The sequence below is a fragment of the Taudactylus pleione genome, unplaced genomic scaffold (genome assembly GCF_031769625.1).
Source record: "Taudactylus pleione unplaced genomic scaffold, aTauple2 ptg000114l, whole genome shotgun sequence".
NCBI lineage: Eukaryota > Metazoa > Chordata > Amphibia > Anura > Myobatrachidae > Taudactylus > Taudactylus pleione.
Window position 1 is genome coordinate 1,714,474 of NW_028284516.1, and position 18,279 is coordinate 1,732,752.

General features: G+C 41.5%; 1 protein-coding gene across 1 annotated transcript in view; it reads right to left on the bottom strand.

Moving 5' to 3' along the window:
• Positions 1–2,128: 2,128 nt before the first annotated feature.
• The window catches only part of LOC148524906 (RNA-binding protein 12B-A-like), a 29,107-nt gene continuing 12,956 nt past the window's right edge, over positions 2,129–18,279 (bottom strand). Inside the window, exon 3 of the mRNA XM_088471373.1 lies at positions 2,129–2,587. The gene's annotated coding sequence lies outside the window, so the exon portion shown is untranslated. The remainder of the gene's footprint in view (positions 2,588–18,279) is intronic.

Sequence of the window (18,279 nt, forward strand, 5' to 3'; positions counted from 1 at the left end):
TCGTGTAGTTAGTGGATATGTGCCTTAAGAAAGGTGGACAACTAAATTGTAAACACCAATGTAAAGTCACTTAATATGGTGTTGGGCATGGAATCTACCAAGATCTGCTGACCCAGAAGGCTATAACACCTGGATAGCATCAGTGTTCTTCTCATCAGACCAATTAGTGACCAGGCATTATCCGAATATGGGGGAATTGTCCTCGGGTTGGGTACGGGATGCCGTCACTCGAGATCCCAAGTAGTCAGAATCCCAACACCAGCATCCCGGCAGGGTTAGGATACAGACACCTGTCGGTAAGTATCCTAACCCTACACCTAACCCTCCAACCCTAGTGCCTAACCCTACTGCTTACAGTCGGGATTCCGGCGCCGGCATCCCGATAACTACATCCCTTGTCCTCTTGGAATATCTCTGCCTTCAGGAGAAAAACAGCTGCAAAATTGGAGTCAGAAAAGAATCTCAGCACCAGTAAGTGATCTCACCTTCTAAAAGAATGAGGGCACCCACACCATACCCCACACAATGGAAACACCAGAACCCTTCATTAATCAGAAACAAGCATTCAGGTTATTTCAACTGACACTACTTACACTTCATAACATGGTGAAGGATGACTGATCTGATCATATCACTTTCGTCCAGTTTGGCAGTCCACTGCCTGCAATGGAAACCTTCTATTTTTTTTTTTTGTCGTCCATTAACTGAATCTTCAGAGCTGCAATGTCTATTACTCAGCTAAAGAGGAATTAAACACTATCCACAGATGTCATTAGGACCATATGCCCAGTGGAGAATTGGTAAAAATGGTATTGTGTAACATCGGAGGAACATGTGGCTTCCCAGACACTCACGCAAACTTACTTTACTGTCTTTATGTACCCTATAACAGGGCTCGACAAATCCCTGGGGCCAGGTCGCCATGGCGACTAATATTTTACTCCTGGCGACCAGATTTTACAAAAGCCAGGTATTGTGAAAAATAAAGCGAATTAAAGAAAAAAAAAAAAAAGTTACAAAGCACTCCTATTGGTGGTTACTGGAGGGGGCAGGATTCTGCAGGCCTGTCACAATGAGGAAAAGATGCCCCCCACAATTAATCACGGTGGCTCCTCTCTTCCTGCAGGGAGGTGCATCACTATCTGTGTGGAGGTGGAGAATGACTGTGGAACAGTGCTCGAAGTGCTTACAAGTTTTCAGCACTGCCTGCGGCAGTAAAATGGCCTGCAGCCGGTGACATTAGCAGTATTAATAATGAGTCTGAGTGACTCATAGTATGCTGGCCGGTCAGTCACTGCAGGCATTAAGAAGGAGGCGGCATCTCGGGGCCTCGATCAACGGCACTGTCAGTCATTACAGTCACAATGGAGCCTGCCTGGCAGAGAAATAGGATCAGCTCCACCCCCTCATTGTGACGTCACTTGCCGAGTTGCTGCTGCCGCCCACATGGTGTTCGATGCCTGCCAGACCAGTTGAGCCTAGTACCCCTGCAGCTAATGGACCCTGCCGTCTGCCGGCAGGGGAGACACAGCAGACCATTAGAACAACAGAGGCCGCAGTGCATAGACTTCGGCTAGGACTACAAGGAGCCGGAGGATGGAGCGGAGCCGCGGGAGAGTGACTGGGAGCAGCCACAGGAGGAGGAAAAAGGTGACCTATATTTCTCGGGTCTATCACCTACTGTACATGCACTGTGCCTCTTTACTGTCCCCCTGTGTACGTACAGTCCTCCCTTCCTGTCCCCTGTGTATATACAGACCTCCCTCCCTTCTCCCCTGTGCATATACAGTCCTCCCTTCCTGCCCTCCTGTGCATATACAGACCCTCCCTCCCTGCCCTTCTGTGCATATACAAACCTCCCTCCCTGCACAAATACAGTCCCTCCTACCTGTCCCCCTGTGCATATACAGTCCCCCCCTCCCTGCCCTTCTGTGCATATAGTCCTCCCTTCCTGCTCCCTGTACATACAGTCCCACCTGTCCCCTTGTGCATATACAGTCCCCCCCCCAACCTGTCCCACTGTGCATTTACAGTCCCACCCCCAACCTGTCCCCCTATGCATATACAGTCCCCCCTCCCTGCCCCCTGTGCACATACAGTACAGTCCCCCTCCCTTCCCCCTGTGCTATAACTTTTCATATTTTTTGGTCATGGACGATGGTCTGCTCCTAAACTTTTAAGCTGGCTCCAAGTTTTTACAAAAATTTGTCGAGCCCTGCCCTATAATGAGTATTGACACTATAAAATAGACTAGCAACAGTGACTCTGACACTGCTTGGCAAGAAATTTTGATTATTTCGGTCATTTGGATCTGATTAATCAAAATTGTGCTATGGTGCTAGCAGTTATTCAAATGCCGTGTATGGAATTTTATTTTATTAATACAGATACTATGAAGAATTTCTTAATTTTATTTATTGTGATAATTTTCTCTGAATTACTATCCAAGTGAATCAAATACCTATTTTGTTATCTTTGTATGCAATGTGTTCTTTGGTACTGTGACTGTTGACCTCACAACAGCCACACAATAAACTTACCATAGACAGCCAGCTGACTAGGGGAATCCTAGCAACATTTTCAGAGCCTGCAACAGAAGAGAACCAAGGTGAGTGACAGATGTGAATACAGCATGTCTATATACAACAGATTGTAGGTCTGGAGGTGCATCCATTGATAAAGGTATGATCTGTGTAACGAGTTGTGCAGTAAGGTAAGGTTATGCAGCCTGTGGCTCTCAATTGATACAGGACGAAGGGGGGAATTCAATTAGACCCATTAATTTAATGTGTTACTGGGCGTCAACACATAGGTCTGTGAACTTTTCACAGATCCTATGCGTTAACGGGGTCTTTTCACCAGTTAACAGCCTATTTATTGGGGATCTCTTCCCCATTAAGTGCAGCCTGATCAATTAGCTCGTGTTAAATTACCGCCTAAATGTCCATGATGGGACTTTTAGTTCAAGGAACGCTGGAAAATCACAGGCTGCCCAAGCCAGATTTAAAGCTATGTATGAACTAGTCAGAAATAGAATATATTTTTTTATGAAGACAAATACATTAACATTTGTATAGTATCAGCAATTTTACACTGCATATTACAATTAGGAAAAAAACCACCATAATAGATACAATAATGACTGTAGCATTAAACAGGCAAAGGGTCCCTGCTCGCACGCTTACAATCTATAGCAAGATATAATAGGAATCGCCAAACCATTTTACACAAATATACTGACTGGGATCAGTACCTGTGTAATCAAATCCTCAGAAATACAAAATGCTTGTTGTTGTAAAATATTATCGACCAGTATAGTAGAAATGGGATTGCCATCTAATTCAGAAGTAATATTTCTTTTAAACGCTTTAGGCGATAATTGCCACCAGCAGTAAATGGGTGGTTATAACAAAACATGCTGCATACTACATCAACCAATCAGATAACTCACGTTGTCTAACAGTTCAGTATAATGTTTGTGTGCACCTCATATTCAGTTTCCTTAGCCCAGTGGTTCTTAGCCTTTAAGTGCTTGTAACCCTTCAATTTCCATAATTTTTTCTCATACCCCTTATAAATTATTATGTATGATCATTTTGTAGTAGGAAATTAAATAGGTTCATATAATAGAGAGACTCATGGCAGGTTGCACATACTAGCCTAAAATCCAACCTTGGAAAAATGAAAAGCATCCATCCTAAACTCAAGGAACAATTTGAAGGAAAAAAACAAAACGAAATCCACATATATATATAAAAAAAAAAAAAAAATTGTGGGGAAGACATGCATCAAGGGCGCTATCATTTTGTCATGACCTCAGGAAGAGGAAATGTGCAATATAGCTTTTTATTGATGAATAAACACATACCAGGTAAGTGAGAAGGACATGGCAGAGGTCCTTAGAACAAAGCAACAGCTGATCAGAATGTGACACAAACCCAGGAGCAGGAAACCAGATACTATAAATCAGCTGCAGACCCACGAAAACTGGAATTGAAGTCCGGTGAATTGATCACAGTATGCAGAGAGTTTGGTTGACTGTTGAATGGGTAAGATCTTGGTTGCAGGATAGGAAACAGAGTTGTAGTAAATGGTGTGTAGTCACGGGAGGGAAAGGTTACCAGTGGACTACCCCAGGAATCTGTACTTGGGCCAGTGCATTTTAATATCTATGTTGGTGATATTGCAAATATTAAAAGGAAAGTATGCCTTTTTGTAGATGATACAAAAGTATGCAACAGGGTAGACACACCAGGAGGGGTAAAACAAAAGAGGATCTGGGTAGACTAGAGGAATGGGCAAGAACATGGCAACTACAGTTTCATGCCAAAAAATGCTAAATCACAATAACCTAAAGGCTAAATATAGTATCGAGGACACTATAATGGAAAATACAGAGGAGGAAAGGGATTTAGGAGTCACCATTTCAAATGACTTAAAAGGCAGGCAGGCAAGCAATGCACCAAAGCATTGAGGAAGGCAAGTCAGATGCTTGGTTGCATAGGGAAAGGAATCAGTAGCAGGAATAAAAGTAATAATGCCACTGTATAGGTCCTTGGTACGGCCTCATCTAGAATACTGTGTTCAGTTCTGGAGGCCACATCTCCAGAGGGATATTAACCACTTGCCTGGCATGGTCGTATCAGATACGACCATACCAGACTGGGCTTTCCCTGACATGGTCGTATCTGATACGACCAGTCAGAAAAGTTCTATAGGCGGTTGCTGGAAAATCATTTTCTAGTAGCCGCCAATCACAGAGGGACCTCCTGGTCCCTCTGCACACTTTGCCCCTCCCCGTGGGCCGATCACTGCAGTGATCGACCAGCCCAGCGCCGGCGAACCCGCCCCCCCACGGCGGCTGCCGAGAGGACAGGGTAGAGAAGACAGCGCTGTCCTTCTCTCCCTCCTCCGGCAGTTAGCAGCAGCCGACAGGGCAGGGTAGGTAGCGCTGTCCTTTTTTTTTTTTTTTTTAGAAAATCGTGTGGGATAAGTTTTAAAAAGCTGTTCCTGACCTAATTCAATCATAAAAAAATAAAAAAAAATTCGGAGCGGTTTTTGGAGAGAGAATTCGTCAGTTAAGTGGTTAATACATTAGAGACTGTACAAAGAAAGGCAACTAAAATGGTGCAAGGTCTACAGCACAAAACTTACCCAGAAAGACTAAAAGATCTTAATATGTATAGTTTGGAGCAGAGAAGGGAAAGGGGGGACATGATAGAAACTTTCAAATACATGAAGGGTTAAGCATTCTTCCAAGGAAGAGATGCATAAGAACACGAGGATATGCACTGAAACTGGAGGGAGGTAGGCTCAGAGGAAATTTGAGGAGAATTTACCTCACAGAAAGTAGTGGATAAGCGGAACAGCCTCCCATCAGGGGTGGTTTAAGCTAAACCGGTGGAACAATTTAAACATGCTTGGGATAAGCATAAGAATATCCTTAAGAGAGACGCAAGGAGCAAATAGGGTTGAAGTTGCCTAAAGGATACATGAAAAGGGGCAGACTAGATGGGCCAAGTGGTTCTTATCTGCTGTCAAATTCTATGTTTCTATGTAACTGCACCAGACTATGCAAAGTCCATGGTCAAACAGCAAAATACACATTCAGGGGTGGACGTCCGATCAAAATCCCAAACCAGGTCAAAGTACATGGAATCATGAAAACAGGTAAACTGTGCAAAGCCTGGAAGCACAAAGTCAGTGATCTGGTCAAGTCTTAACTATTTAAATAAATTACCAATTAGGAAATCAGCGGGAACTGGCTATGGATAGAAGCACAGTCCATTCTCCCGAGGAAGGCATGTCCTGGGGCCCAAATGTTTCTACAGAGATCACAACCGGACATGCTTTGAGAAAGGGGAAATACAGAGAGTATATGTGCAGGTCATAATGACGTTTATTTTGAGAAAGTTACCAATTCATCAGAAGAGCTGCATTTTTTTTTTCTCATGCCTAATGTGAAGAATCTTGTAATAGAAATACAGGCTGCATCTAATAGCTCAAGGTGTGATCGGACTGAATTTGTTTAAAGACTTTTAAAAGGCGAACCAAATTCACCCAGGGTCATGAGCAGTCAACTCCATAAACAGGTTTCCTGAACATGAATGAGCAAATTAATTAAACCTTGCAGATAATGGGAGGGAACTACTGGAACTCCATTCACCCTCAACAGTAATGGTGCCATGACTGCTGTATGAGGGGTTGCCGGAATACCGATCATCGAGAGAACACCGGTGCCAGTGACTAGGGATGCAGACACTGGAATCCCGATCGTAAGGAGGCTGGGGCAATGTAAGTATCAGCCGTCTGGGAGGGTTAGGTTCAGGCACTAAGGGGGGAGGGATAGGTTTAGACACTTACCCGGAGGGTTAGGGTGTGGGGGAGGGAAGGTTTTTATGAGGGTACAAAAAAAAAAAGGAGGGTTTGGGGGTCAATAGGACAGGGGAACAGTACTCACCATTCCCTTGTTGGGATTCGAACCATCGGGATGCCACTGTCAGTGTACCGACAGCTGTCATCTCCTCCATCTGTATTTCATACCAATTCCTCTATGAGTGACCAGTCAGACATAAAGGGTAGCTGCATGCATGGCTACTTAGGAGTGGTAATGCAAGGGACATAAGATTAATGTCTATAACGGGAAAAGGTGTGAACAAAGTTGTGCTTTTAATTCTTTCCCTAAACATTCCCAGTTACCCATACCAGTACTCTTTGATCCAGCTTCTGGCTACAAGGGACTGGTGGACGCTCTTACTTGTGCAGGGCAGGTTATACTAAGAGAAATTATCTAAAAGTGTTAAATGATTGAATGCTATTAGATAACCTGCCTTTAGTGCCCATGCACCCCCACTATCTGATGCAGGTACCTACCCCAGCTCATATGGTTGGAAGACTCAGTCTCAGTCTAGTCCTCTTAAACATCTCTAGTTTATTAAAGCCTTCATTTGTATAACAGATCAAAAAAAACGGGGAAAAATGTAATTCCCAACATTGACAGAACAGGACATTGTGTCCTGCTGGCATTGCAAGTTATCCCTGGCACCCCAGAGGTGCAAGGGAAACCTTGTGATGTCATAACTCCCGTAAATGGCAGATATGTGCACAGCTGGGCATCACAGCGATGCCCAACGGCACTTTCCACAGATTTACTTTCTCCCCAGATTGTACCTTTTTAATATATTGATGGAGGCATGTGGGTGGCAGTCCACATAGCGAGGGGCTGGAGTTGCTGATGGTAACAAGATGTGGACTATGAAAGTGGGACAGATCCAAGTGGCTTACCAAGGAGTAGAGCTCAGGAATAACAATGGTTAAATAGAAAAAGTCTGGAGAAAAGAATCAATCTGTCATGACAGCAGTATCCTGCAGGATAGAGGGTTGTCCAAAAGTGTTACGGTTATAAGAAATGCCCCATGTAAAGGAGATATATATATATCTCCTTTACATGGGGCATTTCTTATATACATATATACACACACACTGGAAAAGTTACTTTACTTCTCAAGCATTGCTGAAGTGTGCTAGATTTTACTAGCTTGTGTCACATAGATGCAGTAACAAATTGTTCTGGATGTGAATGCACAGTGCTGCTAGTGACAAAGGCTAGAGCGGGGGGGAGGGGGGTTGGGGACCTTTGTTTTCACCACGGTCAGTCCTTTGCAAGGGATTAACAGTCGCAAAGCTCAGAATTAGCCTCACTAGGCAAAAACGGTCTTCACCAGAGGATGGGAATAGTAGGGAATATATAGATCAAGGTTGTGGTATGGAGATTGGTTCAGAAACAAAAGTAGTATGGATTCCCATAAGTGAGATTTATGAAATTTAAATAAACCCTCCGACTAATATATAACTCTAAAAACATGACACCCAGTGTGTGTCATATAGAGTTACCGTTATGTGAAGAAATGCCAGAATAAAACACACTATATTTTATATAAGCTGTAAAAGTCACTTCTCAAAATCTTACTGATGTGTGCTAGATTTTACTAGCGTCTGTCACATAGAAGCAGTAACAAATTGTTCTGGATGTGAATGCACAGTGCTGCTGTAGCAGGGGTGGGTTGAGGGGACACTGGTTTCCACCACGTCCCATTGCAAGGGAACAAACAGTCACAGAGCTCAGAATTAGCCTCACTAAGCAAGAACGGTTTTTAACAAAGGACGGGAATCATAGCGAATATATAGACCAAGTGTTGTGGTAAGGAGAATTGTTCAGAAACAAAAGTAGTATTGATTCCCACAGTGGAGATTTATGAAACTTAAATAATCCCTTAGACTATTATAAACCTCTTACATGACTCATACACTTGACCCACTGTGTGTGTCATATAGCCCTAACACACATGAATTGGATAAGGGATGAAGCAGAGCAATATTCTGGGGAGGAATTCTGTAAGAGCTGGAACACGATTTGCTGCTAGAATGGATAGCCACTGTCATCATCCAATCAGTAGCAGCAGTCGCCATTTCCAGCATTGCCACAGACCCCTGCACTTTCAGAAGACCTCTTCAAGCAGCTACCTTGTGGTGCATTTATAGATTAAAAAAAAAAAAAAAAATACCTGCTCCCCACAGGTGCTGAATACCAGGAGGGTAAAGTATACAGGAATGTACAACACACAAACACTCTGCATATCCCCCATACTAGAGATGGGGCATCCTTATTTGAGAGGAAAAAAAGTCCCTTCTAATAAACAATGTGAGAAACAAAAGGAGTTCAGGTATATAGGTAAATTTCCCCCAGCCTGGCTTCCAGCAGACAATGGGCACTTACTTATGAAAGAGTACCCTCTTTAAAATAAAGTGGCCACCTAGTAGACCTTGTCTGGCGATCACCAGACATAACACTGTGCCACAGGAGACATACGTTTTCCATATAAAGTGAGCAGAATGTACCATAACACCCCCATAATTGTATCTGTACATGTGGGGGGCACCCACATTTCAAAGAGGGGAGTCTTCTTTCAAACAATGTGGGCCCTTAGCAGCTGTTGTCTGATCACCAGACATATCACCCTGCAGTAAGGCGTGCTAATTAATGTGAGCCCAATGTCGCAATTCAATTGTTTTTGGACACTCAATTATCGCACTTATCCCGCCCAAGTAGTCCAGGATCAACCGCATAAGACGTCTAACCCATCTATAGTCCTGGGTAGGGCGCCCCAAAACACGATCTTTTTGCAGATTTCTGATTGCCACCTCAGGAGGTGGGGAGCAAAAATGCTGGTGCCAATTTGCATCCGAACAGATAAAACAAATTAATTGCTCCGTCAGGTGCCCAGCAGAGATAGCCGCCGATGCCAACAACTGAATCGCCCCCAAAGAGTAAAACCCTCACCAGGAGTGTGGGGTTTAGTAACTTTAAGTAGCATCTCTTCATATTATTAAATGTAAGACAAACTTACATTTTTAAAGTTTCATTTGATCAGACCTTTAAAACTCCACTATCATCTATAGTGGTGAACTTTTTTTTTAATCATTACTTCAAAATGGCGGCAGGTGTTTGAGTCACATTTAAAAATAAGCACCAAAATTAAAAAGACAAAACACAGACAGGCAACTAATGGAAATAAAAATGCAACAGGCTAGCCTTTAAAAAAAAAAAAAAATTCAAAACGATAAACAGTAAACTCATTAAAAAGAAATGTGCCTCCAATTCTCTATATGATGCAATTATTTAAGATCATGAATAATGATCAACCTCTAAATGTTCTGTAGAAAAAAAAAAATTGGGTGGGAGATTTTTGGTAACTTTTAAAATTGACAGAGCTTTATAATAAATGTCATTTATATGGACAGCATAACAAGCATAATGGAGATAGATTTAGAAAAGCAGCAAAAAAAACAGTATTAGGCCCAGGATGTTTGTTTAGCTAAAATCTATGTTGACAAAGAGAAGCTGAAAACAGGAAATTATTTAATGAGAGAAAGAACTTTTTTTGCTGGATTAAACTGGCTGAGATAGCAGAAAGTTTTTACCTAAAGGAAGGGGTGTACACGTCTGTCAACTTGAATTAATTACGACTAGTGTTTGCTTTTATTAACAATTAACCTGTTAAAATTCATGCAAATATTCAGCTTGAAATGGTCACTTGCTTTGAGTCTTATTTTCTGATTTTGCAGTAAGTCAGGCAACATTTTTAAATTTCATGGAAATACATTTTATTATTAATAACGAAAAAGTGAGACACTGACAAAAAAAAAAAAAAAAAATTTAATAATGAATATATTTTAATAAAGCTGCTGGGCTGTTCCATGTTCGCGTTTGAAGCTGGACAGATTACACACGTAGGATCAATGACGTTCCGGATCACAGATCACCTCGCAGACCAGTCCTCGCACTCCAGGCGAATGGAAACCCAATGTGTGCTCCGACTCCATGGATTGGGAACATATCCTCCTTCGCTCTTCAAATCTAAGAGATTCCCCTAAAGCCACTCCCCCTTACACATCAAGTTTTATATAGCTCCATTCTTGAAAGGCGTCTCCTCCAGTTTTGGACAAAACCCCCCTCAGACAGTGAGAAAGAGGGAAGTCATCCAAAAGTGGAATTTTAAAAGGTGAATTAGACCAATATCAATAATATGCTGATATTTAAGTAAACATGTGCAAAATAGAAATGGTGGCATTACACTTTCACTTAAGGCTTCATCTAGGTCATTTATTTTTTATGGTACCTGAAAAAAGTTGTTGCTTCCCCTAATATGTCTCCCAATTCATTTGAATGGGATGAAATAATGTCTACGAGGAATTGTACAGAATGCCAAGTGTGGAAAACGAGGACCTTGTCGGGTTTGACATTCTGAGGTAAAAGGGAGATTGTGAATGTCTTTTAGGAGTCTATTTACTAAGCAGTGTTAGGAGATAGAGTGAAAAGTGATAAGGTACCAGCCAATCAGCTCCCGTCATTATTCAAACACAGCCTGTGAGATGGCAGTTAGGAGCTGATTGGCTGACACCTTATCACTTTTCACTCTGTCTCCTAACACTGCTTAGTAAATAGACCCCTTAAAGAGAATTGTTAATTTACTTAAGGACCAACTATTTTAAAACATTCCCTAATTATCATTTTCTTAAATACAACACCCAGCCTTGGTCTTGTTCTTTTATAGTAAAAGGCTTCCCTATGGGTCTGTAGTGAGCTAGTTCAGGAACAGCCTTGGCACACCGCTGCATACAGGATTACCCCAGAAGCAAGCATTGTAACACAATTTCAAATCCCAGTGAGGCATGCTGGGATTTAATACTCAGTAATGCATACCTGACCTCCGTATATTAAAAGTGGCGATATATTAAAAGAACCTAGGAAGGTGCAAAAACTATTTTCAAACTAGATAATCACTAAAGCTACTGACAATGGGCTGCCGAAGTACCGATTACAGGGGAACCCACATGTTTTTAACAGTGGGCATGACTAGTTCATAAAATGATTTGCAAAGTATTATTCACCCCCTTTGCTTTAAACTTCAAGCCAGTTACAGTCAGCTACTGTAATAAATATCAATTGTAAGGGGTTATTGCACAGATTCTGTTGGGGTTATGTAATAGGTGCTGATTGCACGGAGCAAATTGGCATCTAATACATAACCCCTGTGTATGCTATAGTGTAAGTAGGGCCCTCTCATCTGTGTCTGCTAAAGACCATTCTTCTTTGATTACTTTGGTTATTAGCAATTATAGGAAAGTGCTGCAAAGTAAGCTAGTTCTATATGAAAAAAAAAAATAAAATATATATATATATATATATATATATATATATATAGCATTAGAATAAAATTAACAAAATAACTTGGGGAAAGGAAAATATAGCTCAGTACTAATAATTTAACAAGCAAAAAATATATAAATCAGATTGTTCTCCAGAGTTAGAGATATCAAATGTGTGTACTTTAAATCTGAGTGCAGCATGAAAAGAGACCATGTAAACTGAAACCAGTAGAGCTGTTGACACTATCAGTTACATGGATCTTATAGTCCTGACAAAGCAGGAGAAACCCATTACAGTTCTGGCCCACACTGCTGTGCACTGCCCACTGTTAGATGTCTAAGGGCCTCTCAGATGACATCCCTTCCCAAATGCAGAAGTGCTTATTGCATTGGCATTTAAGGCGCCATAAACTGCATACATCCACTATGGTTCCAAAGAATATTCTATAAGAGCAAGAAGCAGCTGCATAAGCACTCTGAAGATGAAAATGTTACAACACAAAGTACAGTAACAACTACACCCCCATATATGGCATGTCTCCTCTCAACACCCATCTATACCCCATTGTGTATCCTCCACTGTCCCCTAATGGATGAAGGAGAAATATCTTTAATGGTTTCTAACCTAACAACTTGTGGTGTAAAGTAGGGATGTGCAGGCTCGGATAGGTTCGAGTTTGCACGTGGAGTTCGGATTTTCCCTCCAAAAAAACGGAACTCAGAAAGAGGCAAAACGTCATCTTACATGGACGAACATCATCATTCCTGGACAAGTCCAGGAATGATGATGTTCGTCCATGTAAGATGACGTTTTGCCTCTTTCTGAGTTCCGTTTTTTTGGAGGGAAAATCCGAACTCCACGTGCAAACTCGAACCTATCCGAGCCTGCACATCCCTAGTGTAAAGGTATTCTGACCTCTATTAAGCAAGTCTGAAAAGATTATTAGTAGTGTGCAATCACATCCCCTTAGCTGTTCACTACAAACTAACTTAGCAGTCAGACAACTTCTAGTAGTAACCTTTACGGTCATTTGGAGAGGTTAAGCAAGATTTTCTAATTGAAAACATATTATATGCCACTAACTAATACTCATCTGACATAACACTTTCCCAGATGTTTGTTAACATTAATTTCAGTAGACAACAGTAAAGTTATTAAAAGTACAATAAAAAATGTATAGGAGGATGTTCACGGTGGAGGACAGCATCTAATACAATCCGGCCCTGCACATACTTAAGGGAGTCAAGAGAGTCAGTCGTAGCCCTGGAAGACTATGGAAGCTATCTAAAGTGCTCCATCAATGCACTATGGACATCATGGAAAGGAAAGAAAGGGGGGAAACTGCGCTGTCTCTTGGAAATGTGCAAAATCCAAAATGTAATGAAGTGGTGTATAAATAAGTAAAATGCAGCTATCTAAAAAAATCAGAGGTCATCTGATGTGCGTGCAGTGGAAAGGTGAAAAAATAGCGCAATCTCTATGTTGATATAAATTATAAAACTCTCACAAAATGTGATAATAAGTATAATAATAATAAACAATGGCAGATGAGGTATAAATATAAAAATGTATATATTTAATCACATATTTATTAAAACGATAGGTCTAAATAGAGGAGACCATCATAGGTATAAGTGATGAATAACATGCATGCTTTATCAATCCGTTCATTTGAACATGTGCATTTTTTTCACTTGGACTTATCACTCATTCCATATTCATTTACTATAGTGGAGTTTTTTGTATATGCATGTTATTCATCACTTATACCTATAATGGTCTCCTCTATTTAGACCTATCGTTTTAATATATATGTGATTAAATATATACATTTTTATATTTATACCTCATCTGCCATTGTGTATTATTATTATACTTATCACATGTTGTGAGAGTTTTATAATTTATATCAATATAGAGATTGCGCTATTTTTTCACCTTTCCACTATGGACATCATGCAGTCTGTTTCCCTGATATGATTTGCAAATCATTATAATTGAGAGAGTGCACATGTTCAAACATATACTGAATACCCCCTAGCAATGTTAGTATGAATATTAAAGAAAATACAAACATGCACCCCATTAAAAAGATAACCACAGGTAAAAAGTTTGGTAAGCTCACACATCTTTCTTACATACTTCTAGAGAAAATTGTCCAGCTCTGTACTAGATCTTATTATAGAATGCAACTAGAATGATAAAAATGCATGACCCTGAAGATTAAAAGTGTAAATGGATTAATACCAATCAATGGGGGGAATTCAATTAGAAATAAGGGAATGTTTCTCCTGGGATGTGTGTCCGGAGCTATTCAAATGCCCGCACTGTTATCCTGATACTAGCCGATTCCACGCTTAGTGCCTCTGGGCTAATTGCGGTATTACCGCGTGCAATAGCAGCATCACACCGGGCACTTAAGTTGAAAAATGTGGTTTACCGTGTCTAAGCACCGGGCATTAGTCACGGTAAACTGCATCTGCCGACTTAAGTGGGTTTCCAACTATATAGCTCTGGGAACTCATCCCGGGAGCTGCATCCCCTTGCTTCTAATTGAATTCTCACCAAGGACTTCCATGGATTGTATGAGGTAAAGGATATTCCTTGCACAGATTAATACTTACAAGGTGATCCTGTGGTAGATTCCCTCTGCTGATGTCTGTCCACCGCAGCTCAATGCCAGCATCACCTTCCTCCACATAGTTGCTTCAGAAATCTCGTTCAGATGATCCAGGGAACTCCTGCGTAGTTCTCCATAACAATCACGCCTTCCAAAGTCTCCACCTGCAGTCATGTTGTCTCAAAGATGTTTTTAATCATACATGTTTTCGTTACCTATTAGCCAAACATCATCCCAACAGGTACAAAGGGTTTGCAAAACTCTGAAGTGAAAATGTAATTTCATTTCTGGGCAAATCTTTGTATCGTTCAACCTTTTGAAAGTCTTTAATGAAGAACATGGGTCCAATATTAGAGGAATAATTCTCCTTGATCTAGGGGCCTCTTAGCATCAACAAATCCTGAAATGCACCTATTTTATTATTTTAGTTCAGTAATCCGCTATATTTATTGTAGTGGGCATGTGCTTAACGTTGGGAGTAGGCAGTATGTCCAGTATAAATACACACCACCCCGAAACATGAACTAATGTAAATAAAATAACCTCTGAGCAAGAGGCAACAGGGCTCTGACTTTCCAAGCTTGGACTCTATGGGGGAGATTCATTTGTTTGAGAGAATTAGATCCCGCATAAAGTGACGGGTGTGCCTTAACTGCAGCACGCCCGGAACTTAGCAAGAGAGGAGCAGCGTAACGTGACTAATCCTGTGCATTAGGGTGCGAGAGCGTAGCCAACCTAATAGAATTAGCTCCCTAATCACTTTAGACTGGAGTTTATACTCTCAAATAAATGAATCGCCACCAATTAACTTGCTTGATAGTGTGGTATTCGTAAACTGAAGGCGCGGCAAAGCGCACAGAACAGTATGAAATTGTATTCAGAGTGGTTGCAATGTAAGGTGATTTGCAATGGGTCTCACACAACACACACTACTCTAGAAATGTATCTGGCTGCGAACAACTGCCTAGAACTCTGAAGGGAAAGGTTTCTTTTTGTGTATTTTTGATTTCTATTAATCTACACTATTAAACCGGCTGTATTCTTATACCTGGAAAGCTTTCTCCTTCCCAATTTCAACTAACAAGTATACACGGGAAAAAAAACTGTGCTGTACGTGTTTTATATATTTCAGAAGTCCAAGAATACAAATATTCACCACAAGATTAAATTTGTATGATTATGTGTAAATGGTTCTGAATATATTATTGGTCTCATTTAAGTACTATACTGTGTAGACAAAAGTGATTGGACACTGACAGCAAATAGATCAACGAGATATCATGGACGTCAGCACTTTGTAGGTGCACCACATGCAGTGATTACTGCAGACACCCTTCTTGGCAAACACAACTATTGAATTTAGCACCTTAACTCCGACTTAAGTTGGAGAATGCCACTTAGAGCGCTAAAGCCGCCTGTTTAGATGTGAGAACTGGCATTCTGCGACTAAAGTGCCGGCCGCGAGGCTGTTAGTGCTGCGGTAAGCCGGAAAACAGCCTCACGGCCGGCACTTTAGCTGGATTTCTGCTCGGACTCTCAGGAGGGTGCAAGTAGAAATCCTTTAGTTGGCCTAACAGCGCATTGAAATGAACAGCTCCGGAACCTCCTTCCCGCCGCTATTAAAACTGCGCTGAATTGAATCGCCCCCTAAAGGGTAAAGGTAGTACAATGTGGATTTACAGAAGCGTAGATGCTGTCCATAACAAGCAGATTAAGCAATCAAGTTCTAGAATGTATTGATAAATGAGCTTAATTTGATTTGTTGCCATGTGAAAAAATTCAATTTTGTAAAACCACACTTTAGTAAATTTCTCTCCCCCAGTCTCCATCCCAACACGAAAATACTAGTTTCGGGCTGGTCAAAGAAAAAAATTCATCAAATTATTGGAGTTAAATAAACCCAGCCAGCCAGCTAACAGAGCCATATAGAACTAAGGACACAATCCTCGGTGGATCACAAATTGGTAATCCTCGGTGGATCACAAATTGGTAATTTGAATGTAGTCTGCTGCAGATGGAAGCGGTCATGTGGCTTTCACATCAGCTGCACAAACAACTTCCACCAGCAACAATTTATATTCAAAATGGCTGCAATATCTGGAGTATCTATATGTTACCACTGGTGATATGTCCTACCTCCAGCATCATATGCACCCCCCGCCCACCCTCCCCAACCCCACAAAGACTCCAACTGCAGTGACGGAGATGGTACAGACCAGGAAAGAAATAGTGACGTAACTGTTGCGCTGAGGGTAGCCATAGTGGAACAGGGAGTGACCTGGCATATGATGGGCCCATGTTACTAGTCATATAAACAAAAACGGACGTAACCAATACTAGGGGGAATTCTAGGGTCTAACCAATGGGCGTCTATTGAAGCAATTCAATTGTTGCTCCGATCAGACGCTCAATAGTATTTATCGTGGCAAAAAGCAACTGGTTTAGCCGCGTAAAATGGGTAAACCCGTCTAAAATCCCTTGTTTGGGCACCCAAACTATGGACTTTCCACGCATTTTTTCTCGTGCCTCCAATAGACGCCCATTAGTTAGACACCAGACGCAAACAACTGAATTCTGAGTTTGAAAATCATTCCAGGTGAAACGGTTTTAATTTAATATAACAATTTTAAATATTATATGAATATCATAAGAACTATATTGGAATAAATATTTATCTTAGCAAAGAAGCTGAAAGCCAGTCAAAATCAATCTCACATTAGCGTTCCCACTAGACGGGCAGGGCAAGGCGTTGGAGGTGCCGACAGCGAGCCTCTGCGCGCGCTCCTGAAAAGGAGGCATGGCCGGCTGGGGGTGTGGCCTTGTGACATGCCTTCAATTTGTCACACTTGGGGGAGTGCCCTGCACTTAAGGAGGGTGCTGGGATTCCCCCAAGCACTCCCCTCGCGGTGAATAGATGCCGTGTACATGGTGCCTATTCACCCGATGGTGATCGTTCACCTCAACTTTTACCACCCCCGGGTGGGGAAGGCTCAGTGCAGGCTGTTTTAGTGGGGCGACGCTTAAAGGGCAGGGAGCATTTTGCCCTTTTAAAAAATTGGGCAGGGAGAGGCACCCAGCTAAAAAAGCCTAGCGGAAACACTATCATATATTGTATCATACAAAAATCTTATGATTTTATGCTAGATACTCCTGTTGGATATTGATGTTGTAAAAGGTTAACAAAAAAACATAAAAATGCGTTTCTTCTAGAAAGCAGATATAGTATATACGGTGTAATGGTTAGCATTACTGCCTCACAGCACTAAGGTCATGGGTTCCTTTTCCACTACGGCCCTAACTGTGTGGCGTTTGTATATTCTCCCTGTGCTTGCGTGGGTTTCCTCCTGGTGCTCCGGTTTCCTCCCACACACCAAAAATATACTGGTAGGTTAATTGGCTCCAAACAAAAATTAACCCCATTGTGTATGTGTGTGAGCATGTGGTAGGGAATATAGAGTGTAAGCTTCACTGTGGCAGGGACTGATGTGAATGGCCAAATATTCTCTCTGTAATGCGCTGCGGAATATGTGTGCGCTATATAAATAACTGGTAATAATATTCTAACTTAAAAAATATGAACAAGGCCAATCCCCTTGTATTGTTACTTTAATAAAGGAAATTCTTAAAAATCCTCCAAAACTTAAGTGATAATACACAAGCTCCCTTCAGTAATGGGCGCCCGATGTAGCTATTCAATTGTTGCTACAATCGGTAGCCAGGGCCACGAGCGCCCAAATTTCTGCTCACACCGTCCCAAGGAGTAAAGCAGAAATCTGCAAAGTCATCCAAACAGCTACACAGTACTTTACACGGGTTTAGCCACTTTCCGCAAACAATTAAATCCCCACCCCTCCCCCAAGGACTGATCTTGTTGCAATTTGTCCTCTCCCCTCTTTACACATTAATCAAATCAAATTAATCAAAAGTGTGGCCGGAAAATTTGAGTATC